Raw genomic sequence first — 19,417 nt, 5'->3', positions numbered from 1 at the left:
CTCTTCACTTGTTGCAGTAATCCATCAGAAACAAATACAGTTGACCAATGAAGCTAGCTGCTAAATAGGTGCATACAACCGGAGAAATCATGAATTATATGGCTGTAGATGCTTATCATATTGGCGAATTTCCTTTCTGGTTCATCAGACTTGGAAAACAGTACTCCAACTCATATTGGCTTTAAGCATCCTCTTCCATGTAATTGGATGTGCCACACTTTCAGCCTCGGTATTTATCATCATTACCATGCTTTGTAACCCTCTAATGGGAAAGTTACAACATAAGTTTCAAACTAAACTCATGTCAGCCCAGGATTAGCGGTTAAGGGCTACCATAGAAGCACTGGTGGATATGAAAGTACTGAAATTTCATGCATGGGAGGAACGCTTCAAAGAAAGTATTGACAAGATGCACAAGGTAGAGTTCAAATGGCTATCTGCAGTTTCACTTATTAAAGCCTACAATAAGTTATTGTTTTGGTCATCTCCTGTTTTGATTTCGACTGCAACGTTTGTAACCTACTATTTTCTTAAAATTCCTCTGACTCCAAGCAACGTCTTCACGTTCATAGCCACTTTGCGCATCGTTCAAGAACCTCTTCGACTAATTCCTGATGTAATCAATGTTATTATTCAAGCCAATGTCTCATTAAGTCGTATCATCAACTTTCTTGAGGCTGCCGAATTACAGGATGGGGTGGTTGAGTGGGTAATGGTATTTCATCAGAATTCTGACCTGTCTCTTCTTATCAGTTCTACAACACTAAGTTGGGATTCCAGTTCATCAAAGCCCATATTGAGAAACATAAATATAGAGGTTAAGCATGGCCAAAAATTGGCAATTTGTGGAGAAGTTGGATCTGGAAAATCAATTCTTTTAGCTGCGATACTCGGAGAAGTACCAAAGTTGAGGGGTAGTGTGAGTATGAATTATTTATCCCCTTACCTTAACATTGTCAACCGTTTAAATTGATGGATTCTCTTTCTTAACGTTTTCAACCCTGCCACTGCAGTTGCAAGTCTATGACACCGTCGCACATGTTTCTCAGACTGCATGGATTCAAACTGGAACAGTACGGAACAACATATTATTTGGACGTTCCATGGACGAGTAGAAATATCAGGAAGTTATCTTCAACTCTTCACTGGATAAAGACCTCCAAAATCTTCCCTTTGGCGATCTGACTGAAATAGGAGAAAGAGGTATCAATCTCAGCAGTGGCTAGAAGTAGCAGATAGCTTGCCCGTGCCTTATATCAAGATTCTGATATTTATCTTTTGGATGATCCTTTCAGTGTTGTTGATGCTCATACTGCTACTAGCCTGTTTATGGTTAATGTGGTGATTTTATTTTGATATAAGGGTTTTACAGTTAATATGTAGCTAGTACTAATTTGTACGTTGCACCTTTCTACAACAATGATTTGGCCTTGTACAACAAGAAAATAATAGTTAAGAATATCTATATATACACTGCACAATAAGACACACACACACACACACACACACATATATATAGATAAATTGAAATTGTTTTTCAAGATTAAACACAAGACAAGATAGCCCAGGATTTGACCCATACCATGGAGAATTCCCCTCAAGTTTCCCTTGGACATATACTGGTAAATCAATATCTGATTTCCTCCTTCACAACAATATCCCACAAAGGGCACAAGATTTTTATGGTGCACTTTCGAAAGCATAGTAACCTATATTATACCTTTCTTTTCAGTGAGTCACAGTGCCCTTTGCACATATCTCTTTTTAAAAATGCCGAAATGTTTCTCTAGAGATAAAAATATTTTATCTTTAATTAAAAAAACCTTTCTTGTTTATATAGGAAAATGTGAAACGCTGATCAATTAAGCAGCCATACATACCTCTGTTGAGAATTCCTTGTCTCCTTGTTTTGATGACTCTGACAGTACTTTGACAGCCACCTCAAGCCCATTTTGCAGACGGACAGGCCCAAATCCTCCTCTGCCAATTTGCCTTCCAAAGCCACCAGTTATTTCCTTGACCTCATCGTAACTAAATTTTCTGCATTGAGGTGATGATAAGTCATGGCCCTTTGTGGATTTTTTCAAAGGATTTCTCTCTGCAAGAACAATCGAAGAATGTTGTTACAAATATTAAAATCACTCATAAAATATGTAGACCAATAGAGAATGATCAAAAGATTCACAAATCATATATATATACCAACAGCCCTAGCCCATTTCAATCTTCTGCCAAGTACTGTTGCATTTTGGAATTAGTCCTTAAAATATCAACTCACTTAAAATGTCAACTCACTATCTTTATAGGGCCTCTGAAGGAAGATCAGATATCTCAACTCCAGCCAGAGGGTTTCCAAGGAAGATCTGTTGAAGTTAAATTCCAATGTGACTCCTTTTGCCAAGGCAGGATTCTTCAGCAGGATGACATTTTGGTGGTTGAATTATCTTTTGTCCAAAGGAAAGAAGCAGCCTCTAGAAGAAGATGATTTTCCTTGTGTGTGTAGATGATCAAGTACAAAATATATATACAACATTTACAGAAGAATTGTTGAGGCGAAAAGCAAAAAAACCCATCTGCCACTCCATCAGTTTTCTGGGCTTTGGTTTGTTGTCACTGGAAAAATATGGCAAGGACTGGGTTCTATGCTTTTCTCAATGTATTTACTGTGTCTTCTGGACCACTTGTTTTGAATGCCTTTATTGGAGTTTCAGAAGTTAGACAGTCATTCAAATATGAATCATTTTTTTGGTAGGAACACTCTTTATTGCCAAGACCATAGCGTCCATATCTCAAAGGCAATGTTATTTTGGCACTAGATGGATTGGTCTGCAGATGCGCTCTTCACTTGTTGCAGCAATCCATCAGAAACAACTACAGCTGACCAATGAAGCTAGCTGCTAAACAGGTGCATACAATCGGAGAAATCATGAATTATATGGCTGTAGATGCTTATCATATTGGCGAATTTCCTTTCTGGTTTCATCAGACTTGGAAAACAGTACTCCAACTCATATTGGCTTTAAGCATCCTCTTCCATGTAATTGGATGGGCCACACTTTCAGCCTCGGTAGTTATCATCATTACCATGCTTTGTAACCCTCTAATGGGAAAGTTACAACATAAGTTTCAAACTGAACTCATGTCAGCCCAGGATCAACGGTTAAGGGCTACCATAGAAGCACTGGTGCATATGAAAGTACTGAAATTTCATGCATGGGAGGAACGCTTCAAAGAAAGTATTGACAAGATGCACAAGGTAGAGTTCAAATGGCTATCTGCAGTTTAACTTATTAAAGCCTACAATAAGTTATTGTTTTGGTCATCTCCTGTTTTGATTTCGACTGCAACGTTTGTAACCTACTATTTTCTTAAAATTCCTCTGACTCCAAGCAACGTCTTCACGTCCATAGCCACTTTGTGCATCGTTCAAGAACCTCTTCGACTAATTCCTGATGTAATCAATGTTATTATTCAAGCCAATGTCTCATTAAGTCGTATCATCAACTTTCTTGAGGCTGCTGAATTACAGGATGGGGTGGTTGAGCGGGTAATGGTATTTCATCAGAATTCTGACCTGTCTCTTCTTATCAGTTCTACAACACTAAGTTGGGATTCCAGTTCATCAAAGCCCATATTGAGAAACATAAATATAGAGGTTAAGCATGGCCAAAAATTGGCAATTTGTGGAGAAGTTGGATCTGGAAAATCAATTCTTTTAGCTGCGATACTCGGAGAAGTACCAAAGTTGAGGGGCAGTGTGAGTATGAATTATTTATCCCCTTACCTTAACATTGTCAACCATTTAAATTGATGGATTCTCCTTCTTAACGTTTTCAACCCTGCCACTGCAGTTGCAAGTCTATGACACCGTCGCACATGTTTCTCAGACTGCATGGATTCAAACTGGAATAGTACGGAACAACATATTATTTGGACGTTCCATGGACGAGTAGAAATATCAGGAAGTTATCTTCAACTCTTCACTGGATAAAGACCTCCAAAATCTTCCCTTTGGCGATCTGACTGAAATAGGAGAAAGAGGTATCAATCTCAGCGGTGGCTAGAAGTAGCGGATAGCTTGCCCGTGCCTTATATCAAGATTCTGATATTTATCTTTTGGATGATCCTTTCAGTGTTGTTGATGCTCATACTGCTACTAGCCTGTTTATGGTTAATGTGGTGATTTTCTTTTGATATAAGGGTTTTACAGTTAATATCTAGCTAGTACTAATTTGTACGTTGCACCTTTCTACAACAATGATTTTCATTTTCCTTAGCTTCCTCAGTTCTTATTAATCACGGATTTTGATGTGTAGGAATACATAATGGGAGCACTGTCAAACAAGACAATGATCCTTGTAACACACCAAGTTGATTTTCTCCCGACATTTGATGCTATTATGGTGGTTAGTAAACAGTTGTCCTAGTCGTGTGGATGTTGTTTGTTTGCTTGTATACAACCTTTTGACGAAGTTTTCTAATAGATGCCACATAATTATAATTTCTGTAATTTTAACATATCTAATGCTCGTAGTTTTGGCAAGTTTTCTTTGAATTTCTACACTAAAGTCTCTCTTTTGCAATTGATGGTGGATGGAGAGATTCATCAAGCAGGGAAATATCAGGAACTGTTGGTCTCAAGTGAGGCATTTACGGAGCTTGTGAATGCACACAGGAATAATTTTGGTTCCAGTGAATCAGCAGCGACAATGCTATCCACAAAAGATGAACCCATCAATGAAGAGAGAGAAATTCAAAGGAGAATATCACAGAAAGAACGATTGATTTTAAATAGAGCTCCTAAGGGGGATGAGCTAGTTAAAAGGGAAGAGAAGGAAGTTGGGGACACTCTTTTGAAGCCATATATTGACCATTTGAAACAGAAATGCTATTATGGTGGTTAGTAAACAGTTGTCCTAGTCGTGTGGATGCTGTTTGTTTGCTTGTATACAACCTTTTGACGAAGTTTTCTAACAGATGCCACATAATTATAATTTCTGTAATTTTAACATATCTAATGCTCGTAGTTTTGGCAAGTTTTCTTTGAATTTCTACACTAAAGTCTCTCTTTTGCAATTGATGGTGGATGGAGAGACTCATCAAGCAGGGCAATATCAAGAACTGTTGGTCTCAAGTGAGGCATTTAGGGAGCTTGTGAATGCACACAGGAATAATTTTGGTTCCAATGAATCAACAGTGACAATGCTATCCACAAAAGATGAACCCATCAATGAAGAGAGAGAAATTCAAAGGAGAATATCACAGAAAGAACGATTGATTTCAAATAGAGCTCCTAAGGGGGATCAGCTAGTTAAAAGGGAAGAGAAGGAAGTTGGGGACACTCTACCGGATTCAAGGTCCCTCGGTTATGTGCAAGAAATGCCTGCCTAAGGGGTGTGTAAGCGTCCAAAATAAAACTGAACTGCGTGCCAGAGTCCACCATGGTCTGCCCGACGCCCATGTTGTCCGGAAAGAAGACAGTTGGCGGGATTGAGAGAAACCGTAGTCCAACCATGATGTCGTAGAGCTTGACAGCATAGGCCACTCTGTTGAAATAGGGCAGAGGAATGGATTGGGTATACAGGGGCGTGTAATGGAGATATTTAGGAAATGGGGAGTCTCCGAACAGGAGAATGCATGCGGATTGTGGGTAAAGAACATGGTCCGGAATGCAGTAGGAAAAGAATGACAGAGAGCCCTGGCTCAAACCAATGAGACCCGGGGTGTCGGGTACCAGTGATGGCATGCACCCGAAGACGAAATTGGGGATTTTCAAAATAGGGGAGACATGAATTGGACTGAGCACCCATCTGCAAAGGTCCCGACATAAGAGTAGCAGTGTTGGCAGAGACGGTTGCTGTTATAGGCTGTGGGAACTCGAAATTGTTGGTCTCTTTTGTGCAGACAGATGAGCTACAGGGGATAGGTTGGTAAGTTGGTAAGAGGCGGAGAGAATGGGATTAAAAGTGGAACCAGGAGCCGATAAGAGATTGCATTCTAGCCATGACAGCTCGCTGCCTGTATCGACCACCATTTCTTGTTTCTGAGGTGGGTTGGGTTGCCTTCGGCAATGCCCGTTGAACATGGAAATAACTCTGCAACTGAACACAGGGAAAGATTTAGCAAAAGAACATTTATGTATATATTCAAAGGTAATGGGAGGACCTTTTGGCAGATGGTAAAGGGTTCAGAACACATTACCTGTACCGAAGGATTCAAGTGCCTTCTTCGGTGCTGAAGCGCTTGAATTGCAGAACCACTGGAGGACCTTTGAATTGCAGAATAACTGGAGGCCCTGCACGCAGGACAAGAAACAGAGAATTAGCCGGATTAAAAAAAACAAAAGAAATGAACAGGCTTAGGGTTAAATGCACATCAAGATTCAGTTGAAGAAACAGAGAATTAGCCATATTAAAAAAAACAAAAGAAATGAACAGGCTTAGGGTTAGATGCACATTAAGATTCAATTGATTTTACAGTTAGTAATATCCAAGGGTGGGAAAACATTTAATCGTCTAACAATAGATCTGACGGTCAGGGTTATGACAAAAAAGCAGTTGGGGAAGTTGATTTCAGAGGGGAACGCCTTACGGCGTAATAATCATGGTATACTTTAACTCGACCCTCGAGCTATCCCTAATTTCTAAACGGAACGATCTTCCTCACGCTACGAATAAAAATGACGTAGAAGAACCAAACAGATGTGTCCACTCTTTTCTGTGAGGTTAGAAGATGCTCACTTCAAATTAGAAATCTTCTTAACATTCTCCCTCGTCAATTAAGATTGAAAGCTTTCAGAAATTCAATTTTCCATCCATTATTCATTCCAAACGTGAAACCATCTGAAAGCTTTAAATTTTAAAATGAAATGAAATTAAAGGTGAATTCAAAATTAAAATTGAAAGCTTTTTAGAAATTAAATTTGAAACCAGAAAATACATGGAAAATTTGCGCTGTTATTCATTGAAAGACCAAAATAATATAAATAATTACTGACTTGATCTGCTTTGTGATTTGTGTGTTAGACGTTATTTTCCAAAGCCTCCACGAAGGCAATGGGAATTGGCTCTAAACAGTGTTTGCGATTGCTTGCTCTGGTCAACGAGGACGTCTTTACTACAACTAATTCCTACTCAAATTTAAGTTATACATAAATCTCATTGTAAATATTACTCCTAATTTATAAATTGAATAAATTTTCAAAATCAATATCTCTCACGCTCAGGATCAAAACGATTTTAAAAAGAAGAAAAAACAAAACTAGGTGTGCCACTGCTAGATGCTAACTTCAAATTAAAAAGCTTCTTAACTTTATTGGTGTGGGTATCGACAAAGTAATGCAACAGATCATGGATCGCATAGACATTGCAGTTCGTTGCAGGAAAGAATTGGTGCCTCTAAAAGATGTAGTAATGAAAATAAAGCCTATTGTTAAGCAGATCTAGAGAGACCACCAGGCAATAAAGAAGAACAAGAATGATAAGGGTTACGCTGTGAGTATATGGCTTAAATATTTGGATGCCCTTTAACAAGAAGCATTATAGGTGGCACGACGTAGCACAATACCAATCATGTGTAATGTTATAAAACCAGCTTGAAGATCTATGATTTGATGATGTCGCACAATACCAATCATGTGTAACTTTATCAAACCAGCAGGAAGATCTATGATTTGATTTTACACATCAAAGAGCATCTCAAATTGTCTCCTTTGGTTGAGTTTGCCCAACTTCCAGAGCTATTAGAGGAACAAACTTAGAACCTCCAACAGAAACTTTAGCAAATTAAGGAAACATTAGAAGCACAACCTTCGTTCTGCAAGCAGTTCCCATGGCGGTACTGCTCTAACCAGCTGCGCAGAGATGAAGCTTATCGACCAACCTTTTATAGTGGTTTCATTTCTTGAATATTTGGTTATGGAATATGCGGAGGCTAAGAATATTGGCGTGCTTGGCAAGGGTTGATTTCAGCACCATGTTGGCATCTCCAATAAATAAACTATTGGTAATATCAAGCTGCACAGGATCCTCTGCAACAATGGCGGTATAATCCAAATAACAACCAATGCTCCTTGTCTGAGTCAATCCACCGAGCTTTAGTTTGATTCCAACTCCTCCGAAGCCCGTGGCCTTGTTATAATAGTGAACTCCTGTGAGGATATTGGCTTGACCTGTCACTGCAATCCCCACAGCAGTCGAAAAGATGACAACGTCCGTTACAGTGTTGTCGTCGCCCATGAGGCTTATGCCCACGCCGCTGAATTTCTTCTCGTCGGGGCTTCCGCCGACGGTAATGCTCTGCCCCAGGAAGGAATTCTGGATATATGTCTCGTGCCCGCCCTGAACCATGATGCTAGGCGACTTGAAATGCGAGATATAGAAATTATCGATGTTCAAATTTTGAATTTGGGCGGGGCGGTTTGCAATTATCGATGTTCAAATTTTGAATTTGGGCGGGGCGGGTTCACCAGTTTAAATTTCGAATTTGGGGGGCGGATTCACCAGTTCAAATTTCGAAATTGAATTTGAATTGTTCGGTTAACATGGAGTAACATGCATGCTCAGCGCGTCATATCTCAGATGCCCCGTCCAGATGCATAGCATAGCATGGTATGGTTTTATGTATTGTACATGGCGGTTATCCATGGTATGGTTTTACCAGAAAGCGCTTGTCCAGAAATATTCAGGTGTGTCAGCGTGATTGTACTACCGTCTATTCCCACAGAGTAACAGTAATGTAAGGGAGCATTTATTGAGCTATAGAGGTGGAAATAGTTCTTGTATGTGGATTTGTTAAACATATACGTCATACCTAAAGCTGGTTTAGTTGAGTATGTGGTGCATACTATTCGTACGTTGGAGTCAAATTATAATGAGATGTCCCCAGACTTCTGGAATCTTTTCATCAAAACGAGGAAGTCCAATAACGGCTTTAACTGATATAAATCGTTCATCTGGGGGTTATCTTTTTGCCAGTACAGCATTGCGGAGGGAAATGCTCTTGTAATGACTACATACCAAAATAGTTGTATTGATAGTCACTTGAATCAAGGAAAAAATGATTTCTCTGGAAAATTAATGAAAATATTTTAAATTTATCTTAATTTTATATTTATTAATGATCTTAATCTTAAATCTATAGGTATTGAAAATATCATTTTTTTTTCCTAGATTCACATATTTTAAAGTGAAAACCTTTGGTCATGTTTTTCATTTTGAAAATAGTTTTTACTTTCAAATATTTGATCCATACAAGGGCTTGATAAATTCAAAGCCAAGAAAGATCTACTGTGATATATTAAAGGAAGATAGAAATTAAATTTTATGTTAAAGTACAGATTTTCTAACTTGTTTTCAGAGTGGACAGGCTTGATAAATTCAACGCTAAGAAGGATCTAAGATGACATATTAAATTGAAGATAGAAAGTAAATTTTATGTTAAGTTTGTGTTCAGAGTGGACAAGCCTTATTGCAGTTCCATAGATTTGATCCATCTTGATTTAGGGTTTAAAATTATTTATGCTAATATATTAGATTAAAGATAAATTTTATGTTAAATTAAATATGTTTTTTTCTTTTTAAAATAGAAATTAAAACTTTATGTTAAAGTAAATATGTTTTTCTTTCAAATTTAGATTGTGCATAGACTAATACAATAACCATATATCAATTACATTAGTAAAATTGGTTTTCCTAGTACAATATGTCTTAATAATAAAATATTGTCACCATAATTATTATAGACTATAATTTGGAATCAATCTTAATATTGAACAATGTCTCCTAATAATGAAATAATGTCATTATCAAATTTAAATGACTATTAAAAAATTATAACCCCACAATTAACTTCCACTTTCAATAACTCCCATAAAATTTGAAATTAAAATTAATATGATCAAAACCCCATAAATACGAAGTAATGTGTCATATCAAATGGATAAGAGTAATGATATTCTTAAGTTGAGTTGCTTCGTAATATACAAAATACATCAATATAAAATATTATATTGCTAATATATTTGGTAATATAAATAATTTTTGATATCTTATAGATAAAAGTAATGATATTCTTACGTTAATCTTTCTTTATAAAATATAAAATACATGAATATAAAATCCTTTATATTGCTAATATATTCTCTGTAAAAAAAAAAATGTTAATGAGAAGTTTGCGTCGGTTGCTAGCACGAGATATAAGTGTTTGATTTTGAAATCAAAAGAGATTCTTTCCCTTCAAATTCAATCATGATTGGCTCAAGGAATTGGATTTTTTTAAGTGGATCCACAACACTTGGCTCTCGCCGACCGTAGGGAGTGGGGTCACATGTATAGAAGCTATGGAAGCTATAGGATTAAAGCAATGAAAAGAGCAGTAAGGAATTGGGTAAGTGTTAAGAAAAAGGGGATGATTTAGGAGCTATTAGACATTGATAGGAAGATGGAGTGGTTGATAGATCCGAAGGACCCATGTTAATTTTCATATTAATTTAAGGTAAAGCTTCTCAAATTAGAAAGGAGAAAAAGCAAGATTATATTGGATCAGGAGAGGAATGACACATTAAGAGCAAGGGATTGTGGGTGGCAGAGGCTGACAATAATAATTGTTTCTTCCATAATCAAGCATCTTACAGGAGGTAGAAAAATGCCATTTGGCTAATCAAAGATGAGGAGAAATCCATTTCCACTCAAGAGGATATTGAGAGGGAAGCACTAAGGTATTTCAGTCAACTATACAGAGCTAGAGAAGAGAAAATAGTTGATAAATAGATGGATTTTGTTAATTTATTTCTAAATATGATTAGTGAGGAGGTGAGAGTGCTTGTGGAAAAGTCAGTCTCTAAGGATAAGGTATTAGGGGTTGTGAAAGTCTTGGAAAAATATAATAGTATAGGGCTAGATAGATGGTTGGTGGAGTTCTTTTTATACTTTCAAGATATCATGATCAAGGAAGATATCATGATTGAGGAATTAGTTGCTATGGTCTAAGAATCTCTACATTTGTGCTTGATATTGGGTAAATCGATCTTCATTTTCTAATTATTGTCTTATCTCTCTTTGTAATATGATTTCTAAATTGATTGCTAACTGGATCAACCCTGTGTTATCAAAGCATATCACATCTGAGCAATTTGATTTTTTGGAACAAGGACAGATATTGATTTCTAAAATGATTACTAACTGGATCAAGCCTGTGTTATCGAAGCATATCACATCTAAGCAATTTGATTTTCTGGAACAAAGATAGATATATGAAGTCATAGAAATATCACAAGAGTGTGCACATTCTATTAAATCCAAGTAGTTTGAGCCATGTCTATTGAAGATAGACCTTATTAAAGCATACAACTACATGGAGTGGGAGCTTCTTAAGTTGATACTTTGTAAGAATAGATTGGTTTTGGAGTTTAGTGTGTCAATTGGATCATGGAATATCTTTCAACGACTCACTTGGTGGTCGTCAATTGGATCATGGCCTATGTTTGGATGACTCACCTGGTGGTCATCATAAACGGGCTCTTACTCGAATCCTTCCGAGTGTCTAGTGGTTTAAGATAGGGATGTGCCTTATCACCACTATCATTCCTAACTGTCACTGATGGTTTGAACAAAAGGATTTGAGAGGCTAGGTCAAGGGGGGTTATCATCGGGTGTAGCCTTTCTAGGCACATTTCTCTGTCTTATTTGATGTTTTTCGATGATGTTATTTTGATTGGGAAAGGAACCATCTTGGAATGGAAGGCATATCATCATATTTTAACTGATTTTGGGGAAGCATCAACTCTTATCATGAGCAAGGGAAAGTCTACTATGATATTGTCAATCCAAGAGTTGGATTCGATGATGGAGATAGACAGCCTTTTTAGAGTAAAGTATTTTGCTTTGGATGTGGCTTTAGATACCTTGGTTTTTTCATTAAGCCCAACAATTATGAGATCAATGACAAGGACTAGTTGTTGGAAAAGACTTAGATCGTGGTATTTCAAATGATTATCCTTGGGTGGTCGACTCATTACGATAATGTTGGTGCTTAAAAACATTGCTATATATTATATGCGTATTTTCAAGCTTCCAAATGCCACAATCAATAGAATAAAGGCCATCACAACCAATTTTTTGTGGGTCGGGTTTGTGAATAAATTGAAATTCCACCTTGTGCATCTAGAGTCACTTTTTAGACAGGCATTTTTAGGCATCTAGGGTATTAAAGATCCAGAAAGATTCAATTTGGCGTTGTTGATCAAAATTTTATGGATAGCTATTAGTGGCAGTAGCATTTGGCATCAAATAATTTTCAAAAAATATATAACGAACCTTACATTGGTGAGCTAGATAAGGGAAGGGGCTCTAGAGAAAAAAGTGGCATCTTTGTTCTAGAGAAGCTTAATGAAAACTAAACACCACTGGTTTATGGGAAACATAATATGGGAAATTGGCTCAGGATCGATGGGAGAGATTAGTTTGGTGGCTATCAAAAGAATGTCTAGTACAGATAAATTGTCTCTCCCACTTCTGGCTCAATTACATGGTAAAGGTCTTTTCTCGTTAAAACACATATTCGTGGATAGAGGACCAAACTTGAGAAAAATTTCTTGGAGAGAGGCAGGGGACATAGGTCTCATCGATGCTTTAGCTGAAAAATGGAATGAGCATATTCTTCATCTTAGAATGGCAGGAATTACATTCACAACAAAGGAAGATCGAGTGACATGAAACGACGATATGGTCAAGGGTATATACTTATTCTTGTCCCAGGGTCTATCTTTGGATTCTAGGACTATTATTGGTCAAAACAATATACTTATTCTTGTCTCGAGGTCTATCTTTGGATTCTAAGACCACATCGTTTCAAGAAACATGTAAGTGGGATATCCCACATAAGCTAAAATGTTTATGTTAGTGAGTGGTCCATGATAAAATCCTCACATGGGTAAATTTATTTAAAAAAATACTTTCTAGTTTAGTTGGTCCATGATAAAATCATGGGTAAAAATTATTTAAAAAAGACTTTCTCGGACCTGGTAGGTGTACACTTTATTACTTATACTTGGAAGATGTTAATCATAATTTTCTTATTTTTCCCATTTGCTGACGTAGTTTGGAAAGGAATCCTTCATATCCTCCAACTTTATATTCTTCAACTCAATGCTTCTTGGAAACTGTTCTCTATTGGTGCCTGCCTGTCTCATTGGTTTGTAGATTACAAGGAATACAGATCACTTTTATTTTATATAATATGAGCTATTTTGAGATCGTGAAATGATAAGATTTTTCCATCAAGACCTGGATGTGAGGTTTCCAAAATTAAAATCTCTTTTTTTATTTATGGACAAAGGCCTCGTTACAAAAAAATATATCAAAAAGATGTTTTATTTTGAAGGATATTTGGAACAAGTTACCGACTGGTTTTTTCAATGAGGCATCATCAGAGCAATGTAGCAGTGGGACGTTAATGGTTATCAGGCCTGGAGATTTCTATAAGTTTATATGGTTCAGTGGTTGTGGTACTAACATGAGAGCAGAGTTACTTGTACTGTGGAGTAACCTCTACTGTGCCAAGTGGTTGGATATTGCCAAAATAGATGTATATGGTGATTTTAAAGTGATTCTAAGATGATCCTCGAGTGGGCGAATCGAACATTTTAATTAGAAGCTCCAGCTCTCTCACATCGGATGGATAGGATCATATCATTGATCATGCCTTTCGAAAGAATTTCTATCTCTCACATATTTCGAGAATAGAATAATGAGGATAATATATTGTCAAAAGAAGAATGCAATCAGATGTTGGGCAAGATAAGTTAATTGTTTTTTACTCTAGCATTCTAGAGGTCAGGGTATATTGAAATCTAAAAGTAGTCTCTCCTATATACTTATCCCTATTTACTTATCCTTTTTGTGTTGTATTGGCATAATTTTGAATGCATAGATCAGTCAGTTTTTGGGTATGTGCTCAGGATCCTTAATGGATGAGACTTGATTATACTAGTAGACCATGTTTATAATGTGGTATAAATGGATCGAGGGTCTGCGTACACTTTTTTTTGTTGTTGTTGGGACTCTGTTTTCTCTGTGAGATGAACATATAAGGAAATCTATGTAAATGAAAAAATTATTTTAACAAAAAAGCTAATTTAAAATAAATAAATATATATATATATATATGTGTGTGTGTGTGTGTGTGTGTGCAAGATAAAAATATACAAAGCCCTAACTAAAAGGAAAAAAAGGCAGTATATTCGTAAAAGACAAGAAAATCTCTTACACCTCTCTAAGGTAGCTCCTAAGAAATTCTGGAGGCAGATTCTAACTAGGACAACTAAAGATAATAATAAAATTGCTTTACATGACTGGAATTCATATCTTAAAAAGCTTTATGAATCTCCAAATGTCATGGATAACTTTTAAACCCTGCTCACAATGAAAGAAGTTTTCTCATTAGAAGACATTGATTTTGGGGTTAATCACTTGGCTAATGGGAAAGCTAAGGACATTGAAGGTTACCAGGCAGAAATCTTAAAATTTGGAGGTCCTGTCCTCATCCCCCACAGTCACAAGCTTTTCAATCAAGCGGTCAAGAAAGGGTTCCCTAAACCATGTACTCAAAGCCTCATTAGCCCTATTTTTAAAAGTGGGGATACAAATAACCCCTCTAATTATCGGACAATTATGATCAACCCTCTCCTAGCCAAGTTATATGGTATTATTTTGGAAAGGAAGTTGAGCATATGGCTTGAAAGTGAAGGTAAGTAGGCTAAAGGCCAAGCGGGTTTTAGAAAGCAGCACTCAACAACAGACCACCTCATTACACTTAGGATCATTGTGGAGGAATTCCGCAATGATAAGTCTATTATCTTTTGTTGCTTTGTGGACTTTAGAAAGGCTTTCGATAAGGTTCCTAGAAACAACCTTTGGAACAGATTAGAAGAGCTAAAGGTTCCTTTTGAGTTGAGAGCTACCACTATAAGGTTATATGAGAATGTAATTGCCAAGTTAAAGAGCAATGAGGGGTGGTTGAAAGATATTAAGTGTAATATTGGAGTTAAACAAGGTTGCCCTCTCTCCCCTACCCTATTTGGCATTTACATCGATAATCTAGAAGGTTGATTAGAGGAAGAAGGATGTGTTGGCATGATCTTAGCTGGGATAGTCATCATCCTTCTTCTCTACACTGACAATATTGTTCTTCTCGCAAGGTGCCCATCTGATCTTGATAAGCAACTTATTCTTCTTAAGGATTTCTGCTCTACCATGGGTATGATTGTTAACACTGACAAAACAAAAGTTATGATTATCAAATCCAAGAAGGACACTTACGTTAAGTTTATGTATGACAATAGTAACTTGGAGGAAGTGTCTTCCTACAAGTACCTAGGAATTTATATTCATCACAAGCTCAAGTAGGACTATAGCATTGAGAAAAGGATTAATGGGGGATGGAAAGCTTATTTTGGTCTTGAAAATCATTGTAAAATGACAAACCTCGTAATGTGGGATAGAAACAAGTTCCTCTTTGAAACTTTAGTCACTCTGGTTATCTTATATGGATGTGAGGTTTGGGGTTGTAGCATCTCTAGAGAATCCTAGAGAAATATTGAGCAAATCTAGAAGCGTTTTATAAGTATAACCTCAAAATTAAAAGAAACACACCCTATCCTATTCTCCTTATAGAAGTGGGTATTTCCCCTATCGAGAGCCTAGCTATGACTAGGCTTCTATTGTACAAGCACAAACTAATAACATAGGAGACCATAGACTTCTTAAGCTAGCTTTAAATTCTAGCCAAAACCACCTAAGGCTCAAACGAGGTTGGTATAAAGACACTACGGCCTAGTTAAACCATTGGGAGATCGACGAGAATGTTGCATTGCAAAACATTAATAACATTAAAAATATTGTTACTTCTAAGTTCAAAGAAAAAATATGGTGTGAGAAAGATTTAGCAGCTAAAAGAAAATTAAGATATTATAAGGAGGTCATCGACCCCACCCTAGAAGATCAAAAGTATCTCTCTGTTTTAACTAGCTCAAAGAAGAAAATTGATATAGCTAAGATTAGAATGAACTCTCATGAGCTCCATAGTGAAATGGGTCATTGCGTAGTTCCTAAAACACCATGGATGGAAAGGTTCTAACATCTCTATGAGAATACGAACATCGAGGATGAAAATCACTTCCTCTTAGAGTGCCCCATGTACAACCACATTAGATCTTAGTTTCAAAATCTTTGTTGCAATACTGACCTTCCTAGCCTTTTACGTTGTCAAAATTAGAGTGAGCTCAACAGGCTTCTCTCCAAACTTTTTGAGCATAGGAATAAAATCTTAAATCAAACTAAATAATTCGTTTCTTTAGGTCTTGTTATCACTCTAGGAAACTCTCCTAGGTTGCAGCTCGGAGATGCCTGGTAACATATAATATTCAATATTGTTCTCTGAACTATTGGAATGGATGGTGGTTTGGATCAAGCTAGATAACCATTTCAACTCTGTTTTTACTCAATACATGCATGAACACCCTCAGCTTTCTAAGGCTTTAGACCACTAATGTTCAATAGTTTGTAGATTCAATGGATGGATGGAGAATACTGACTGTATTGGCAGATTCATATATAAAAACATATGAATGACCAACTAAAGGAAGTAAAAGAAGCTTGCAAATCTAATTTATCAATGCAGAGATAAGAAGACAGTTATCTGGCATTGGACACAATAGAAACATGAACAACATGTTCAATTGCAAATTCAATTTATCAATGCAAAGATAAGATGACAATTATTTGGCATTAGACACAGAAGAAATCATGAATAGACTATCCAAGTGCAAGATTAGAATAGGAGAGAAATGGATATTGAACATGTAACAACAAAAGAAGCTTATATTTGCTAGAATGAAGATGAGACGCTTGAGTAGCAAAGTCTCTATAGTCTCCAGAAGTTGAACCCTTGTTACATCTTTCTTTCAGCCATTTATAGGCCTTTTACAATGCTCCTGAGCTCTCAAAGGCTCGGAGTGTCTTAATCTATCCTCCCAATTTTTAACAACTTGATGCCCTGACTAGGCATGCATGGGCTCAGAGGTTTCCTCTTTTGACAACAGAGTAACAACATTGTGATATTTTGGTTGCATTGACAGGTAGCTCTCTCATGCCAGACATGCCCCAAAAGCAAACTTTTCTAAAATTTGATTTACATTAGAGTTTAGAAAGTTTTTGGTAAGGCATTATATGCTCTAATGCCTCCATTGTTCCCCTAGTATGTCACCTTTGTAAATTGTTCAATGCTATCCCAATTTTTTCTTAAGGGGGAATGTTAGGATATTCAGGTACCTAGTAGTCCGTTAAGTTCAATTTTGATCTAGTATTTCTGGATCCATCACATTGACATTTTTTGTCGATGTCCTGAGCTAGAAAGTGTGGTATATTATGTCTATTAGGTAAAAGCGTGTTTATTTAGTGTGTTTAGTTGTATTATAATGTAATGATCATGATATGTTCTAGACAAAGAGTTATCAAATATGATGACTTATATTATTCTTGATACTAGTGACTATTTATCAATGGCTGGATACCTAATTGGCCCAAAACCTCTATTGAAAGAGCATGGAGGGTCATTTTCTTATGATCAATAATAATAAATTATCTTGTACAAATTTTATTTTGCATTAACAAAATTTCATCGAGTGGCCATTGACTAAGACGATAGATTGTTTCCCTATTAGAAGGTTTTAATCATGTAAAAATATTGGTTTTATGATCTCTGGTATAGTTGTATGAGTGGTTATTAAAGGTGTTTGTCCTATATGTATTACCATGATTTCCTAAATAATCACTCTACAAATCATCAAGAAAGAAGGATATATAAAAAAGAAAGAGGTAACAATGTTGATTGATTTAGGTAGCACCCATAACTTGAAGAATTGAAAATTAGAAAAAATGATCAATTTCTATGTATCTAGAGACAATAATTTTAAGTAATGATTGTAGATTGAGGTACCATAATCTTTTCAAGGAAATACTATAGTATCATGCGAAATATAGGGGTGTATTTGTTAAATAATCCCATGTTTGCAAACCAAATGGGTGGTGTTGATGTTGTATGAGGGGTCCAATGGTTATAATCATTGAGCACAATGTCTCTTAATTTTCAAGATATTTTCATGAAATTTTCCTTACAAGGCAAGGAAATTGATCTTTCATCTATGCAAGAGAAATACTTTAAGTTGATAAGCTCTAAGAACATGATGGAATTACTCAAAAAGGGACACCACTATAATTGTACAATTTTTCTCACTAAATGTTCAAACATCTATATCATGTACTTAAGTGGTTCTCCATAAAGTTATCAACTATCATTACAGACTATTTGGATAGATTCCTAAATGTGTTCCAGTCATGACCATGTTATTAATTTGTAATATGGATGTGTACAACCTAAAATTGGGCCTCATAGGTATGCATATGCTCCTAAGAGTGATATTGAGTATCTTATTTAAAATTTGTTAAGAGGATGGCACTATTCAACCTAGCTATGATTCTTTCTTTTCACCAGTGGTGATGGTTAGAAAAAGGGATGGTTCATGGCATATGTGTCCCAATTATAGATAGATCAACAAAATTACCATCAAATATAGGTTTCCTATTTCTATTATTGATGAACTGCATGGAGCCTTTTCCTTAATAATTTGGATCTCCATTCAATATAACATCAAATAAAAATGAGACAAGAAGACATTCCAAAAACAACCTTTAGAACAAAGAAATTCATTATGATATTTTGGTTATCCCATTTGGACTTACTAATGCACCTTCAACATTCCAAATCTTTATGAATTCTATTTTCCTACTCTTCCTTAGAAAAGTTATGATAGTAATTTTTGATGACATATGAATCTATAGAAAATATTGGGAATATCAAGTACAACATGTTCATAGAGTCTTAAATCAATTAGAAGAGAAACAACTATATATAAAGACTTCCATGTGTGTCTTTGGGGGCTCAAAAAGTTGAATACTTTTGTAATATTATACCTTGTGGAGGTGTCAAAGTGGACCTTAACAAAATTAAAACTATGATAGAATGACCATTTCGAAAAAATGCTAAGGAATCCTAAATACTTTTTAGGATTCATAGGTTATTACTGCATTTTTGTGAAGAATTATGGTCAAATAAAAACACATCTAATAACATTAGTAAAAAAGGAAGCATTTTCTTAGAGCCATCAAGCTACCAAAGCATTTGTAAAACTTAAGGAGGATATATTTACAACTCTTTTCTTTCCACACATGACATCTTAGAAACCTTTGTTGTGAAGTGAAATGCCTTAAGCCATGAAATTGGTGTAATTTTGATACAGGGAAGAAGGCCACTTATCTTTGAAAGAAATCAACTTAAATGGAGCGAATTTTTCAAACCAACT

The 19,417-nt window shown here is 36.1% G+C and overlaps 1 pseudogene; it reads left to right on the top strand.

Moving 5' to 3' along the window:
• The first annotated feature begins 352 nt into the window (after nt 1–352).
• On the top strand, nt 353–4,427 carry LOC149236898 (ABC transporter C family member 10-like; annotated as a pseudogene).
• The last annotated feature ends 14,990 nt before the right edge of the window (nt 4,428–19,417 follow it).

Source organism: Pinus tabuliformis, chromosome 8 (assembly GCF_031772625.1).
Source record: "Pinus tabuliformis cultivar Carrire ecotype Pingquan chromosome 8, CPIR1, whole genome shotgun sequence".
Lineage (NCBI taxonomy): Eukaryota > Viridiplantae > Streptophyta > Pinopsida > Pinales > Pinaceae > Pinus > Pinus tabuliformis.
Note: the sequence above shows the minus strand (reverse complement) of the source record. Positions and strands in the feature narration are given on the sequence as shown.